Consider the following 18,335-nt stretch of genomic DNA (forward strand, 5'->3'; position numbering starts at 1 on the left):
CCACACCAGGAACAGGGTGGGCACTGCCCTGGACAGACCACCGCTCCATCGTAATGTAGGTGCTGTCAGCCAGGAGGAAACGCTGTGACTCAGGCCGAAGCCAGTTTGTATGCGCCCTCGCGAGACAACTCACAGGCCAGCCCCCGTCCAGTGGGGCTATGTCACGGCCGATCGAGCGCGGAGCTGCAGTCTGCACGCACTTGCTGGTCGGACTGGGGGGACCCCAAGGATCTAGATTATCCAGTTCGTCGCCCAGTTCGACATTTAATTGTAGATCACATAGGCACTAAAAAGGAGGGGAAAAAATCAATTTAAAAGAAAAAAAAATTACCAGGACAAGAGATCCCAGCAAAGAACTAGGTCCTTACTCTTGACTAGGCAGAAAAAAAAACTTAATACCTGTAGCAGAAAGTGGGAGTGTACCCCCTGGGACTACACCATAGGTGCAGTCAAGTTTTTGTATGCCTAGTGTCCTACTCCTGTAGGGGGCAGTATAACCATATAGCCATGAAGATGAGGAGCTATGTCCATCAATGAACGAAAGAGAAATGGCTAATTGGGCGCAATTTGGACATGTTCACTTAGGGGTGTACTCACTTTTATTGCCAGCGGTTTAGACGTTAAATGGCTGTGTGTTGAGTGGTTTTGAGGGGACAGCAAATTTACACTGTTATATAGGCTGTACACTCACTACTTTACATTGTAGCATACAAGCTGTACACTCACTACTTTACGTTGTAGCAAAGTGTCATTTCTTAAGTGTCACATAAGACATAATAAAATATTTACAAAAATGTGAGGGTGTACTCACTTCTGTGAGATACTGTGTGTGTGTATGTATATGTATGTATGTATGTACGTACGTACGTACGTACAGCATCTCACAAAAGTGAGTACACCCCTCACATTTTTGTATATATTTTATTATATCTTTTCATGTGACAACACTGAAGAAATTACACTTTGCGACAATGTAAATTAGTGAGTGTACAGCTTGTATAAGAGCCCATTCACACTAGCGCGACTTGTGAGGCAACTTGTGTTGCCCCAGGTAGCTTGACATAACAAAAGCAATGTTAATCAATCAGTGCCGTCTTAATTGGCACTACTGAAGTTGCTCCGACTTCAGAAAAGGGTCCTGTACTACCTGTGATCCGACTGTCCCATATACTTCAATGGGAGTTGCCTCCTTATCTTAACTGACACGACTTGTTATCAGACTTTCCAGGAAGAAGAAAGAGATTAGCCAGGCATTCCCCACAGACAAAGTCGCCTGTCTCTTCAAAGTAGTGCACAAGTCTCTAAACAAGTCTCTAAACAAGTCTCTAAACAAGTCTCTAAACAAGTCTCTAAACAAGTCTCTAAACAAGTCTCTAAACAAGTCTCTAAACAAGTCTCTAAACAAGTCTCTAAACAAGTCTCTAAACAAGTCTCTAAACAAGTCTCTAAACAAGTCTCTAAACAAGTCTCTAAACAAGTCTCTAAACAAGTCTCTAAACAAGTCTCTAAACAAGTCTCTAAACAAGTCTCTAAACAAGTCTCTAAACAAGTCTCTAAACAAGTCTCTAAACAAGTCACGGGACGACTTTCTGGTAGTGGTAGTGTGAACCAGCTCTAACCCCTGTAAATCTGCTGTCCCTTCAAAATAGCTCAACACACAGCCATTAATGTCTAAATTGCTGGCAACAAAAGTGAGTACACCCCTAAGTGACCATGTCCAAATTGGGCCCGATTAGCCATTTTCCCTCCCCGGTGTCATGCGACTCAATAGGGTTACAAGGACTCGAGTGTGAATAGGGGGCAGATGTGTTTATAATTTGGTGTCATCATTCTCTCTACTGGTCACTGGAAGTTCAACGTGGCACCTCATGGCAAAGAATTCTCTGAGGATCTGAAAAAAAGAATTGTTGCTCTACATAAAGATGGCCTAGGCTAGAAGAAGATTGCCAAAAACCTGAAATTGAGATGCAGCATGGTGGCCAAGACCACACAGCAGTTTAACAGGACAGGTTCCACTCAGAACAGGCCTTGCCATGGTTGACCAAAGGAGTTGAGCGCACATGCTCAGTGTCCTATCCAGAGGTTGTCTTTGGGAAATAGACGTATGAGTGCTGCCAGCATTGCTGCAGAGGTTGAAGGGGTGGGGGGGTCAGCCTGTCAGTGCTCAGACCATACGCCGCTCACTGCATCAAATTGGTCTGCATGGCTGTCGTCCCAGAAGAAAGCCTCTTCTAAACATGATTCACAAGAAAGCCCGCAAACAGTTTGCTGAGGACGAGCAGACTAAGGACATGGATTACTGGAACCATGTCCTGATGAGACCAAAATAGATGTATTTAGTTCAGATGGGGTCAATCGTGTGTGGCAGCAACCAGGTGAGGAGTACAAAGACAAGTGTGTCTTTCCTACAGTAAAGCATGGTGGTGGGAGTGTCATGGTCTGGGGCTGCATGAGTGCTGCTGGCACTGGGGAGCTACAGTTCATTGAGTGAACCATGAATGCCAACATGTACTGTGACATACTGAAGCAGAGCATGATCCCCTCCCTTCACAGACTGGGCCACAGGGCAGTATTCCAGCATGATAATGACCCCAAACACCTCCAAGACGTCCACTGCCTTGCTAAAGAAGATGAGGGTAAAGCTGATGGACTGGCCAAGCATGTCTCCAGACCAAAACCCTATTGAGCATCTGTGGGGCATCCTCAAACAGAAGGTGGAGGAGCACAAGGTCTTTAACATCCATCAACTCTATTATGTCGCCATGGAGGAGTGGAAGAGGACTCCAGTGGCAACCTGTGAAGCTCTGGAGAACTCCATGCCCAAGAGGGTTAAGGCAGTGCTGGAAAATAATGGTGGCCACACAATAAATTGACACTTTGGGCCCAATTTGGACATTTCTACTTAAGGGTGTACTCACTTTTGTTGCCAGCAGACATTAACCACTTACCAACCGCCCGCCACAGTTGTATGTCGGCATTTGACGCTAAATACCGGGGTTATGGCAGCAGATAGGTGAAAGAAAGTGTCGCCTATGGGATTTTTAAGTACCAAAGTTTGTCGCCATTCCGCAAGTGTGCGCAATTTTGAAGCATGACATGTTGGGTATCTACAGTAAAACCTTGGATTGTGAGCATAATTCGTTCCGGAACCATGCTTGTAATCCAAAGCACTCTTATAGTGAATTTCCCCATAAGAAATAATGGAAACTCAGAGGATTCATTCCACAACCATTTATTTATAAGTGCTTCAGTTTATAGTCCATATAAAAGGATTATAGCATTACGATAGGTTGCATAAAATGTCCCTCCACAAATAGCCATTTCCATAAGGAGATTAGAAGCAAAATCCAGCAGGATCTACAGAGTATCAAAGAGAAGAGAGGCGCCTCTAAGTGTAGCAATATGGTTCCATTTAATGAAGGTACAACATTTAGCAACTCACATGGTTGATGAATAAAACAGGCACATCTAAGTATGCAGGCATCCGGGGTAAAGCTGTCCACATAGACTATCTTCTGCACCGCCAGCTGCCAGTCTGTAATCCTGACCAGGAAGACCACCCTGCAGTAAAGCGATCTGAAAGCGAGGGGCAGCATGGAAGGGATGACGTAGAAGTCGGTGCGGAGGATGGTCTATGTGGACAGCTTTACCCCGGATGCCTGCATCCTTAGATGTGACTGTTCCAATCATCAACCATGTGAGTTGCTAAATGTTGAATCTTCATTAAATTTAACCATATTGCTACACTTAGAGGCGCCTCTCTTCTCTTTTATACTTAGCTGTGACTTGAGGCTACTTGTATATCAAGTCAAAATTTATTTGAAAATTTTGCTTGTCTTGCAAAGCGCTCTTAAACCAAGTTACTCTCAAACCAAGGTTTTACTGCATGTACTCGGTGTAACATTATCTTTCACATTATGGAAAAATTGGGCTAACTTTACTGTTTTTCTTATGTTTTTAATTAAAAAAAGTGAATTTTTTCCAAAACAAATTGCGTTTGGAAGAAGGCTGCGCAAAAACGGTGTGATAAAAAATATTGCAACGAACTCCATTTTATTCTATAGGGTCTCTGGAAAAAAAAAATATATAATGTTTGGGGGTTCTAAGTAGTTTTCTAGCAAAAAAACTAATTTAAGCTTGTAAACACCAAGTGTCAAAAATAGGCCTGGTGGGTAAGTGGTTAATGGCTGTGTATTGAGTTATTTTGAGGGGACAGCAAATGTACACAGTTAGTGCCGGTTCAAACTGAAGCGGCACGACTTCGGGGGCGACCTTTGAAGTCACGTGTGCCGCAAATTCGGCGCAACTTGCACGGACTTCATATAATGAATAATATTTGATAGTCATTTCTTTTGCATGTGTGCGCTATTCTTTATTAATATACATGTTGCTTGGTCCATAGCTGCACCGGCTTTAGATATACATGTTCAGGATTTGCTCCCCCAATTTTTTGCTTGTTTATTATGTATTCGGTCTGACCAGACTTCTGAGGTTGAGCACCCCACCCCCCACTCACACCTGTACTCAATCAGTGTCCACTATCAAGTAGATATAGGAGGAGTCCCTTGTAGTGCATTAGCACATCTTTCCCAGCAAGGAGTGTTGTCTCCAAGGGTTAGAGAGGCTGGATTCACCCCTTTTTTTTGGATAGTGTAGGACCCACTGATAATGGGGTACTTTGACGCAGTGGTGGGCTTGAGCACGATATGGCCATATAGTGGGACTAAATCCCCATTTTTATTTATGGATTGTCTCCATATTTGATAGTCATTTCTTTTGCAGGTGTGAGCTATTCTTTTTTAATATTCATATAATGAATGTCTATGCAAGTCGCTACCAAGTCGCCCCGAAGTAGTACAGGAACAATTTTCTAAGTCGGAGCGACTTGAGTTAGAACGGTTCCCGTACTACTGCATGGACCGCGACTTGTCCGGCTGCCAAGTCGCCGGACAAGTCGTGGTAGTGTGAATGGGGTCTTATACAAGCTGTACAACTCACTACTTTACATTGTAGCAAAGTGTCATTTCTTCAGTGTTGTCACATGAAAAGATACAATAAAATATTTACAAAAAAGTGTGAGAGGTGTACTCACTTTTGTGAGATACATACACAAATATACAGTATACACACTCACGTGCATCTAATAAAAATTAGAACATCAAAAAGGTAAATGATTTCAGTAATTGAATTCAAAAAGTGAAACTCTTATTTTATATAAATGCCCTACACATAGAGCGATATATTTCAAGAACTGCTTTTTAATTTTGAGGATTATGGCTTACAGCTAGTGAAAAACTTAAAATTCAGTATCTCAGAAAATTAGATTACATAGGACCAATAAAAGAAAATGGGATTTTTGACTTCACAAAATCCATTTCTCTGATGTTCATTGACGGACACAGCTCCTGTCATTCTTGACCATTGGGTTATACCGCCGCCTACAGGAGTAGGACACTAGGCACAAAACTTCTGGCTACACCCATGGGCAGTCCCAGGGGGTGAACTCCCTCTCCCTGGTATAGTCACTCAGTTTTGTTACAAGCAGTGTCAAGAGAATTATAACTCCACAGAGGGGTGGGTGCAGTGTTCGCCAATGAACATCAGAGAAATGGATTTTAGGGCAAGTCAAAAATCCAATTTTCTTTTTCATTCATTGATGGACCGCTCCTGTCATTCTTGATCATTGGAAAGTCTCAAAGCAGTGTTAAAACATGAGGGGTGAGAAACAGCAAAAAGATTCCCAAGGCTAAACATTAGCCAACCGGGCAACAGGGGGGTCAACCAACAACTGGAGCCCACCTGAAGGGAAAACAATGCACCCCCAAAGAGGATCAGGTACTCTAAAAAGCAGCCTGAAAACCTTGCGGCCAAAGGAGGCATCTGCAGATGCCAACACATCCACCTTATAAAACTATGTAAAAGTGTGCACAGACGGCCAGATGGCCGCCTTGCAAACCTGCGTCACTGACACTTTATGACGGAAGGCCCAGGAGGCACAAAGCCCTCTAGTAGAGTGTGCCTTGACAGGGAAAGGAGGAACCTGACCCCTGATTGAATAGGCCTGAACCGCCGTCTGTCTGATCCATCTGGAAATGGTCTCAAAGGAAGCGGACAACCTTTTGCGAGGTCCATCCGTGAGCACAAATGGAGAAGGACTTCCTAAAAAGATTCTGTAGCTGCCAGGTGCACCATAATTGCACAGACCACATCCAAGGCATGCAAGGCAATTTCCATCAGATGTTTAGGCCTGGCACACAGGGAAGGCAACCCAATGTCTTCATTCAAATGAAAGTCAAGGACCACCTTAGGAAGGAATGAGGGACAGGGGCGAAGCACCACCTTATACTTGGGATTTACCAGATAAGGTGAACGACAGGATCACGCAGAGGTGACAGCCACCAAAAAGGCCACCTTCTGGGACAGCGTAAGCAGGGGAATCTCCCAAATATTTTCAGAGGGAGGTTTCTGTAGAGCTGAAAGCACCAAAGATCCCAAGATACCAACGGAGCCCGCACTGGGAGGAACCAAGTGTCAGACACCCTGAAGAAAAGTACGCACCAGGGAGTGTGTGGCCAAAGGTTGTTGGAAAAAGACGGCCAAGACCGATACCTGGCTCTTGATGGTACTCAAGGTCATGGTCTGTTCAACTACCATTGAAGGAAGATCTGAGCCACCGAAAATGTGTGAGGATGATCCCCAAAAGACTGACACCACGAACGATGGTAGATCTTCCTCAAAGTAGATTTCCTAGCTTTTAACTTAGGAATCAGACTCAGACAAACCTCTATCCTTTAGCACCTAGCGTTCAACAGCCAAGCCATCAAAGCCAGTGACTGTAAAGCAGGATGGGAGATTCGTTCTTGGGACAGTAGATCCTCCGAGAGGAAGCTTCCGAGGAATGTCAGCAAGGCCAGTCTGGGGCCACTAAGATGACCGAAATCCCTTCTGCCTCACTCCTGCATAGGAGTCTGGGCAGAAGCTTGAGGGGGAAGGCGTAGATCAGAAAATACTGATCCCACAGGGCCACCAGCGCATCTGTGGCGTCCGCCAGTGGATCCTTTGACTGAGCCACAAACCCTGCAACTTTCTGTTGAGCTGAGACACCAACAGATTCACCTCGGGGGGTGCGCCACCAGAGACACAGCTGATGAAACACCTCCGGATGAAGGGACCACTACCAGTGGTCCAAGGCCTGCCGACTGAGGTAATCCACCTGCCAATTTTCCACCCCAGGAATGTGTACGGCGGAGAGAGCTGTAACAATTTATTCTGCCCGACTTAGAATGCTAGCTACCTCCAGAACCGCCAGGGCACTTCTTGTACCCTTGGCGATTTGCATAAGCCACGGCAGTGGCACTGTCTGATTGAATGCAAACTGGGCATTCCTGAAGACGATCCGTCTAATAATCCACACAGTCTGATCACTCAGAGTTCGAGACATTGATTGGTAGTCTAGACTCTTCCAGCATCCAGATCCCCTGGGCAGAATGCTTGCAGAGGACGCATCCCCAGCCGGACAGGCTGGCATCCGTGGTGACCTACTTGGTCAGAATTTCCCTTTACTCTTTGCAGGGACCTCATATGGAACTGTGCAAATGGAACCGCCTCAAGGTAGATATCAGGCCCAGCACCCGCTTGAAAGTCTGGTGGGATGGCCGTTTGTTGGACAGCAGGAGAGGAATTGCAGTCTGCAATTTTTGGAGTTTGTCCAGAGGAGCACTTTGGCTACAGTTGAGTCCAGAGTCAGGCCCAAACAGTGCAGCTTTGCGGATGGAACCAGGGTAGACTTCTGAAAATTCAGAAGCCAGCCGATCTCCCGCAGAGATCATATTGTGATCTCCAGGTTCTCCACCAGAGCAGAGTGAGACTCCGCTCACAGAAGGAGGAGATTGTCCAAGTAGCCCAGTACTGCGATCCCCTGTTGGCGTAGCAAGGCTAGTACCGGAGCCAACACTTTTGGGAAGACCCAAGGATCAGAGGCAATACCAAAGAGTAACGCCACAAACTGATAATGCTCCTCTCCCACAGCAAAGCAGAGAAAACGCTGGTGACTGGCAAATATTGGAATGTGAAGATGGGCATCCTTGATATCTATAGAGGCGAGGAAAACCCCCTGACACAGGGATGCCACCACCGTTCTAATAAATTCTGAACTTCTGCACCCGCACAAAGCAGTTTAGCCCCTTGAGGTCCAGGATTGGACGCACTTTGCCCTCCTTTCTGGGGACTGTGTACAGGTTTGAGTAAAAACCCTGAAACTGTCCGAGGTCGGAACGGGGACGGACGATCACCCCTTGAAGGAACAGGTCATGTACCGCCCCAAACTAACCCTGTAAGTGGCCTGGGGACAGGCGCAAGTTGGAAGGAAAAAACCTTGCCTCAAGACAAGAGCGAAATTCGATCTTGTGGCCGGACCAAATGACTTTGTGGACCCATTTGTCTTGTAGCAGGGAAGTCCACGAGTTCGGAAACCAGCAAAGACGCCCCCCCATCCCGGGATATGGGTAAGGGCACACTTTCATGCAGAAGGAGCCTTGTCCACGGGTCTGGAGAAGCCCGGTCACGGCTTGCCAGACCAGGTTCGTCTGGAATCGCCAGAGGTGGCCCTGAAAGGCTTCGAGCCCTTGTCGACCCTGAGGGACAAAAAAACGTATGAGCCAAGAAGAAGAGCCCACGTCTAGGATGAGGTTTCCTGCCCTTAGTAGCCTGCGGAAGGAAGGGGCTCCCCTGTGAGATCTTTAAAGAGGTCATCCAGGGTAGCTCCAAACAGGCGATCTCCTTAAAAGGGAAGATAAGTCAAGGCCTTTTTAGAAGTCTGGTCCACAGACCAGCATTTGGGTCGAAAGACACGCCGAAGGACCACCGCCAAAACAGAGGCGAGCCATCAAAAGAGCCGCATCCAAAGAAGCATCACAGAAACTGCAGCCCCTGCACCAGCTGGTCTGCCAGCTCAGCAAAAGCGGGGGGGGGGGGAGCTAGTCTCCCTCTAGGTCATGGCGTAGTAGCTTTGCCAACTCGGTCAGAGTTTGCGACATCAGGGCAATGGTAAATACTGGTCTCACTGCTGAACCAGCTAAGGTGTACATAGTGTGGCCACAGCCTCTGCCTTCCGGGTCCTTAAAGGCCGGGGACTATTCAACCGGAATCAAGGTTGCCTTGTGTAGTCTAGAAACCAGAGGTTCCACCACCGGTAGGACAGTCCACTCTTTAAGAAGGGACTCCTCACAAGGGTAACGCCTAGTAAAGCGCTTAGTAACCACACTAACCTAACTAGCTTTGGTTGCCCCCACTCTTTAGCGACAATTCTGTCAAAATAGGCAGGGAAAGTAAAACACCTTTGCTGCGCTTGATAGCTTGTGTGTGCCAAAAGATAGAAATTCAACAAAGACAAGCCGCTCAGGTGAGATTATAGATCAGGTGCGAGTCTGATCTGCAATCCAGGCAGCATTCCAAACAAGAGATAGTGACCGCACTCCGAATAGATGAAAACATTGAAGTCTTTATTCATCACCACGAATAACAAACATGACTAGCACATCACAGGACAGATATATAGGTTGACGCGTTTCACGACACTGATAATCGCTTACTCAACCATACAAAAAACGCCAGTAGAGAGACTGCAGTTAAAGGGGCGCAACAGCTGAAAATGATGAATGGTAATTGAAACGTCTCAAGCTCATGTTGAAAACGCCTCTCTCCTGCAGCCATAATCCAGCCAGCATACTAAAAATCAATCAGTCACATCTCCTTGGATTGGTCAAGGAATAATGGGAAGCAAATAGATCAAAGGACAGCAACAAAGAATGCATAAAGAAACATCATATGGAATAAAAATACAAAAGTTTGAAAACGTTTTAAAATGATGTAGTCTAAAGCCTCGTACACACGCAACGATTGTTGGCCGTGAATTTTAGGCCAATGTCCGATCGGCCGATTGTCGGCTTGTTAGTATGATGCTTCCGACAACCGACTGCGACTTTTCGGCCGAATAAAATCTGGTGTGCATGCTATAAAATTTTTGTTGGCCGTCACCACAACGGACGGACGATTTTTCGTCAGTCAGTACAGATTTCAGCAGAAATCTGATGAGCAAGACTGGGCATGCTCAGAGAAGAAAAAAAAAAAAAACACACGGAAAGTAAACCATCACATGACATCACTTCTGAAGTTGGTTTTTGTTGGCCAACAAAAGTCTAGTGCAAGTCTAGAGCACATTTCAACCAAACACAACAACACTGGACAAAAGACGGCCGATCGGTAGGCCGATAATCGTTGCGTGTGTACAAGGCATAAGACTCATTGATGTATGTGCGTGCGTATAAACATGATACTGATGACAATATCATAATTACAGAAAAAATCCTCAAATATAGTATTTGATACAATAATAATGTCCATCATTGTGTGTGTGTGTGTGTGTGTGTGTGTGTGTGTGTGTGTGTGTGTGTATATATACACACACATATCTCAATTACTCTTGTATCTATTAAGAAAAAACTTTCTGTAGTGTAGTTTGTGTAAACATGTATATCCATACACGGATCGGTCGGGACATTCATCATTTATATGGACAAAACCTCTGCCGCTCGTTTTCATCACCGACCGGGAGAGCCTTACCGGCCACAGGCAAAACCGAGAACAGCAGAAGAAAATAAAAAAAAAAAAAGAGAACAAATCCAGTTATGAATCATATATATCCATCTGCACATGAATCGATGTCCCTCAGAAAGTCCCTCAAAATACCTCAAACGAGGGGAGAGAGATAAACTGGGAACGGGACAGAAAGGAAAGAGGAAAAACCCACAAAAAATGGATGGACATCACTCCTAAAAATGTGTAACGTCCCATTCGTAGTTTAACCCTTGCGGCAATCGAGTTTAAAAATCCAAAATACTTCTCTTTTACAGAGAAGTCGGAACACATCACCTCTTATTGGTGTATTAACCTTTTCTATAACTTGTACCAAGACTAGGGATGTGTCACCCCCACGTTGACTATTGAAGTGGCGAGCGGCATTTGTGGATTTTAATCCTTTTATGTCACTAAGATGTTCCCTAAATCCATCTTTTAATTTTCGAGTTGTCCTGCCTACATATTTAGAAGAACATCCCTTACAGGTAATTAGATAGATTAGAAACTGTGTATTGCAATTGAAGAGTCGGTCTATATAATATGTTCTATCGCATGTAGAAGATGAACAAATATTGCTCTGCAAAATGTGAGGACACGTAAGACAGTCTCGCACGCCACATTTATTACCACGTTACCCTTACATTGAAGCCAAGTGGGGGACTTGGATTTTGTTTTAAGACGAAAAAAGACTGGGAGACAAAGAATTGCCCAGTGTAACCCCCCCTTGGCCACAATATTAACACCCTGATCCAAAATGTTGGCACAGGTATCATCAGTATATAGAATGGGTAGATGTTTTTTAATAATATGCTTAATCTGATCAAACTCCCAACTATATGGAAATGATAAAGTAATGGAGGATGGTGATTTGTCAGAGTATTTTTTCTTTTTTGGTGTTTTTTGTGCCTCCTGTCTTACTGAAAGGGCTGCAGGTTTCTTGTGTACCAGTGAATTTGGATGTGAGGAGATCAGCTCGGTCTCTATATTTAGGGCTATATGATATGCTCTATTTATTGTCCATTTTGGATAGCCTCTGTTTAAAAAAACTTTTGTAAAGGGCACCAGATTCTCTTTTAAACAGAGGTATCACTGCAGATTCTACGTAATCTTAAGAATTGCCCCACCGGAAAACCCTTAATGGTGTTAAGGGGGTGACTGGATTTGGCGTGTAAAGAGCTGTTTCCAGCCAATGGTTTTCTATAGAGGCTAGTCACTACTCTCTTCATGAATCAGTGGGACATCCAAAAATGTTATTTTATCTACATCCTTTTGACCTGTAAAATTTTAAATTCAGCGTATTATCATTCAAGTATTGTAGTAAAAATGTATTAAGGTCAACACTGTGATGACAGACAAAGATAAGATCATCTATGTAGCGGAAATACAGGATGATCTGATCTCTGAAGGGGGGTTTGTACCTCCAAAAGATGTGGGACCTCTCCAACCAACCCATGTATAGGTTGGCGAGCGAGCATGAAAATTTAGCCCCCATGGCTGCCCCACATCTTTAGAGGTAAAAACTCCCATTGAATGAAAAGTAGTTATGTCCAAGAAGATAATCAAAAACCTCCAAAATGAAGCACTGTAAAGCAATAGGTAAATGAATGTGCTGTTTCAAAGTGAATTCTATCACTTCCAGTGCCAGATTCATGGGGAATGGAGGAATAAAGACTGGACACATCACATGTAATCCAGACATAGTTATCCCTCCATTCAAAGGTGTCCATGATACTCAATAAATTATTGGTATCCCTTAGATACCCTGGAAGGGATTGTACCAAATCTTGAAGTTGACCATCCAACCATTCTCCCAGGCGCTCATTCAAGGACCCAATACCAGAAACGATGGGTCTCTCCAACACTGGACTTATGCACCTTAGGGAGATTGGTGGATGGTGGAACATTGTGATAATAGGAAAGTCCGGAATCAAATTACTAGATTCCTTAATGGAAAATGCTCCTAAGGCAGCCCCTTTTTCAACCAAAGCTTTTAATTGAATTTATGAGTGGGGTCACTCCTTAATGTGCTATAAGTGCAAGTGTTCATTAATTGCCTTAAAGCCTCATTTTTATTTGATTCAATATCAAGGACTACCACGGCTCTGCATTCTTGATTATGATGGAAGTGTCCTCTCCGAGATTAATGCCTCTCTTTCACTGTTGGATTAATTGTCCACCATTTTATTTATATGGGAAGGAACCTTGGAAGCCAAATTAAAGATGTCTCTTTCAAACAATTTCTGAAAAAATATCCATATCTGGAGTACGTGATTGTATAGGATAAAATGTTAAGGGCACAAATAGGGGGACTCTACGGGTTCCTTGATCCTCTACACTATTTTAGACATAGTTTTCAGCTGCCAAATCTCCCAGTTCAATTGTCGCACATAACTACAAAAAGTAGTAGACGGAATGTTTCTATCTGACATACTCACGAATATGGTCATCTGAACGAATGTTCAACTTATCATGAAAATGTCTCTTCAAGGTCAGATTCCGAACAAATCTATTGACATTCAATAGTGTCAAATGGGTTAAAGTGTGCTTGGGGACAAAAATTTAAACCCTTAGAAAGAAGAGTGATTTTACTAGCTGTAAGGGTTTTATGAGACAAATTAACTTCTTCAGATCCGCGCTATAGCTGAAGTATGGCCACAGCGCAGACTCGAATTTCCGGGAGGCCGTTTTTAAACGGCCTCCCAGAGACAGGCTACCTGCGCGCTCCCGCGAGCGCGCATCAGGGAAAATCTGTGTCGGCCGTGTCCCTTGGACAAAGCCAATCACAGATCATGGTAAATGGCCAATCACAGCGGCCATTTACCACGTGATCGGCCCATGCAATGAGAGATGATCTCATATGTAAACATATGAGATCATCTCTCATCGCCAGCGCTCCTTCCTCACACAGAGACTGCAGTGTGAGGAAGGAGCAGAGCCGATCAGCCGTCAGGGACACAGAGGAATGTAATCAGGGCACTGATCACCAGTGCCCTGATTACACAAGGTAAATAAAATACACGAAGTGCCCACCATCAGTGCCCACAATCAGTGCCCATAGTGCTGCCAGTCAGTGCCCATCAGTGCCTGCTCCTCTAGGCACTGATGAGCACTGACTGGCAGCACTATGGGCACTGAGTGTGGGCACTGATGGTGCTGCCCATCAGTGCCACCCATCAGTGCTCAGTGCCATCCGCCAGTGCCCATCAGTGCCATCCGCCAGTGCCCATCAGTGCCACCTCATCAGCGCACATCAGTGAAGGAGAAAAATGTATTTATTTTCAAAATTTACTCGCAGAAAATAAAAAAAACTTTTTTTTTTTTTTTTTTTTCAAAATTTTCTGTCTTTTTTCTTTTTTTTTGTAAAAATATAAAAAACCCAGAGATGATTAAATACCACCAAAAGAAAGCTATATTTGTGTGAAAAAAATGATAAAAATGTCATATGGGTACAGTGTAGCATGACCGCGCAATTGTCATTCAAAGTGTGAGAGCACTGAAAGCTAAAAATTGGTCTGGATGGGAAGGGGGTTTAAGTGCACAGTAGGCAAGTGCTTAAGAACATTGTTTTCAAGTATTATTTCCGTTGTGTCCTGAGACAATACTGGCCATCCACATGTCCCATGGTGCCTCCATCCTCCCCTCGTTTTTTTTCTTTGTGAATTTCTTTCCCTTTGATGAATCATTTTTGGGCACAGAAGGAGTGTTGGATCCATTGTCAGAGAGGTGTGGGGATAATCCATAGAAGTATCTGAAGCAGTCACAGCTAGAGAATCATCTGAAATAACTGTTTCAGGATCAGAAAAACTCTTTCTGGAATAGTGGCGATTTCATGGGTTTATTTTTTTTTTACACATATACACACACACTATATATATATATATATATATATATATATATATATATATATATATATATATATATATATATACACACACACACACACACACACACATAGATATATAGAGATAGATAGAGATATATATATATATATATATCTCTATATATTATATATATATATATATATATATATATATATATATATATATATATATATATATATATATATATATATATATATATATATATATATATATATATATATATATATATATATATATACATACACACACACATATACATGGTCGCAGACCCAGAAGGGTGACCCACGTCCGCAGCGGCCGAATCAGATTCAGTATCTGATGAGACAGATGAGGCAGGGGAAGGCGGGGGGGGGGGGGGTGGGGCGCTTTTTGCTAGCCTGTCACCCACAATGTGCCTCCACCAGGGACACAAGGGACTGCAGAACCACAGTCAGTTCATGGATAGTTGGTTGGGACCTGGAGGGCGCCGCATTCTCAGAGAGGGGGGGGAATCAGGTGGGGAGATGTGCTCCAAAGACTCCAAGAACCAGTTGAGCACCACTCCAGACAGATCCTTCTCTACATCGAAATGGGGGGCTTTAAGCCAGGGGGAAAGCTGCGACTCAGGCCAAGGCCAGGTTTTAATGTGACCTCGCAAGAAGTTTAACTAACATGTCTAGCCCCCGTCCAGCAGGGCGGAGCTGAGGCCTGCGCTCGCTGGCAAGACTGGGGTGACCACTGGATCCATATTATCCAGCCTGTCGCCCAATCCAGCAGTTGATAGTAGCTCTCAGAAAAAATCCAGGGAGGAAAAAATTTTCTATCTAAAAAATGTTGCCAGGACCAAAGATCCCAACAAGGAACTAGGTCCTTACTCCTGACTAGGCAAAAAAAAAAAACCTGAGTGACTATAGCAGGCAGAGGGAGTATACCCTGTGAAACTGCCCATGGGTGAAGCCAGATGTTTTTTTCTGCCTGGTGTCCTACTCCTGTAGGGGGCAGTATAACCCAATAGTCAAGAATGACAGAAGCTGTGTCCGTCAATGAACAAATGAGAAAAAAAAATTTTAATACAGAAATGTTGGCTTACTGAAAAGTATTTCTATGTACAGTATAGCATGCACACAATACTTGGTCGGGGATCCTTTTGCACGAATTACTGCATTAATGCGTTGAGGCATAGAGGCGATCAGCATATGGAACTGCTGAGGTGTTATGGAAGCCCAAGTTGCTTTCATAGCAGCCTTCAGCTCGTCTGCATTGTTTGGTCTGGGGTCTCATCTTCCTCTTAACGATACCCCACAGATTCTCTATGGGGTTTAGGTCAAGCAAGCTCGTTGGCCAATCACACACAGTGATACCACCATCATTAAACCAGGTATTGGAACTTTCGGCAGTGTGGGCAGGTGCCAAGTCCTGGTGGAGAAGGAAATCATCATCTCCTTAAGGCTGGTCAGCAGAGGGAAGCAAGAAGTGCTCTAGAATTTCCTGGTAGAGGGTTGCGCTGACTTTGGACTTCATAAAACACAGTGGACCAACACCAGCCAATGACATGGCTCCCCAAATCATCACTGACTGTGGACACTTCACACTGAACCTCATGCAACTTGGGTTCTGTGCCTCTGCACTCTTGCTCCAGACTCTGGGACCTTGATTTTTAAATGAAATGTAACATTTTCTACAGTTCGTGACAATTCAGGGAGTCATGTCATCTGCTGATGTTGGTCCACTGTGCTTATCGGGTCCAAAGTCAGCACAGACCTCTACCAGGAAATTATAATGCACTTCATGCTTCCCTCTGCTGACCAGCTTAATGGAGATGCTAATTTTTTTCCAGCAAGACATGGCACCTGCCCACACTCCCAAAAGTATTAATAACTGGTTTAATGATAATGGTATCACTGTGCCTGACTAGCCAGCAAACTCACCTGACCTAAACCCCATAGAGAATCTGTGGGGTATTGTCAACAGGAAGATGAGCACCAAGAATGCAGATGAGCTGAAAGCCACTATCATCGAAACCTGGGCTTCAATTAACACCTTGACAGGGCCATATGCTGATCGCCTCCACACCACGCCATATTGATGCAGTAATTCATGCAAAAGGAGCTGTAACTGAACCGCCAACCCACACTGTACTTGTGGTCTTCCATCAGTATGCCGCTTCCTTGCAGTTATGAACATATATCCCAGTTTTTCCCAGCCGCCCTCTTACAAAGCTAGCCAACAACTTAGCTCGTACAAGTTTTGGAAATTTCTCCTTTATTGAACAGTTTCACACTCAATGTATACACACGAGCACATCCTTCTCCTGATCAAATTACTACACACAGGTCAGGGGTTGCCCGATTACATTATCCTATGCAGATGAAATTGTATACAGAAACAGAATCAACCTGAACTAATTATCTGGCCATCTGGACAGAACAATGTGAGGTCATTAACATTTAACAATGGGACAGGCAGACTTAACACAATCCACATTCCAGCTCAATAGATAGACAATAGGACAAGACTGCCAATGACAGTCTGTCCGTCAACATTGAAACACATGGAATACACATCTAGGTGTCACAGACTCCATGGCAACAGGCCACAGGTCTCACAGTACAAAGTGGTATCAAATCTCCACATTTCTGGAGAGAAACCGTTGACAAAATATCACTCTCCCATCTGAAGCCATCCAAACCATTCTCTCAGCGTCCCCCAAGTATCTGTCCCTCACTCCCAGTGACGGTAAACACTATACTGTACATGGACATACTTTTCAGTAAGCCAACATTTCTGAATTACATTTTTTTTTGTTTCTTAATTGGTCTTATGTAATTTTCTGAGATAATGAATTTTGGGTTTTTACTAACTGTAAGCCAGAATCATCAAAATAAAAGAAATGCTTGAAATATATCACTCTAAGGCATCTATATAAAATATAAGAGTTTCACTTTTTGAATTGAATTACAGAAATAAGTTAACTTTTTGATAATATTCTATTTTATGAGAGACAGATAGATAGATCGATAGATAAGATATCTACCTACACACACGCTGAACAAAATGATAAAAACCGCAACACTTGTTTTAGCCTCCATTTTTCATGAGCTGAACTCAAAGATCTAAGACTTTTTCTATGTACACAAAAGGCCTATTTCTCTCAAATATTGTTCACAAATTGGTCTAAATCTGTGTTAGTGAGCACTTCACCTTTGCCAAGGCAATCCATCCACCTCGCAGGTGTGGCATGTCAAGATGCTGATTAGACAGCATTATTATTGCACAGGTGTGCCTTAGGTTGGCAACAAAGGCCACTGTAAAATGTGCAGCTTTACTGTATTGGGGGAGGGGGGGGGTTCAAAAACCAGTCAGTATCTGGTGTGACCACCATTTGCCTCACGCAGCGTAACACATCTCCTTCGCATAGAGTTCCTCAGGCTGTTGGTCCACTCCTCTTCAATGGCTGTGCTAAGTTGCTGGATATGGTAGGACCTGGAACACGCTGTCGTAAACGCCGATCCAGAGCATCCCAAGCATGCTCAATGGGTGACATGTACAGTGAGTATACTGGCCATGCAAGAACTGGGATGTTTGCAGGAATTGTGTACAGATCCTTGCAACATGGGGCCGTGCATTATGCTGCAACATGAGGTGATGTCATGGATAAATAGCACAACAATGGGCCTCAGGATCTCGTCGTGGTATCTCTGTGCATTCAAAATGCCATTAATAAAATACACCTGTGTTGACACACACACACACACACACACACACACACACAGATTATTAATGATAATAATCCTATCCAACATAAGAACCACCTAGTCATGATTATTACGTCAACTGCTA

General features: G+C 44.0%; 1 protein-coding gene across 1 annotated transcript in view; it reads right to left on the bottom strand.

Annotated features, from left to right (window-relative positions):
* The window catches only part of SMG6 (SMG6 nonsense mediated mRNA decay factor), a 697,848-nt gene that overhangs the window by 637,777 nt on the left and 41,736 nt on the right, over nt 1-18,335 (bottom strand). The window lies entirely within an intron of this gene.

This window comes from Pelophylax lessonae (assembly GCF_965119305.1).
Source record: "Pelophylax lessonae genome assembly, chromosome: 2".
Taxonomy (NCBI): domain Eukaryota; kingdom Metazoa; phylum Chordata; class Amphibia; order Anura; family Ranidae; genus Pelophylax; species Pelophylax lessonae.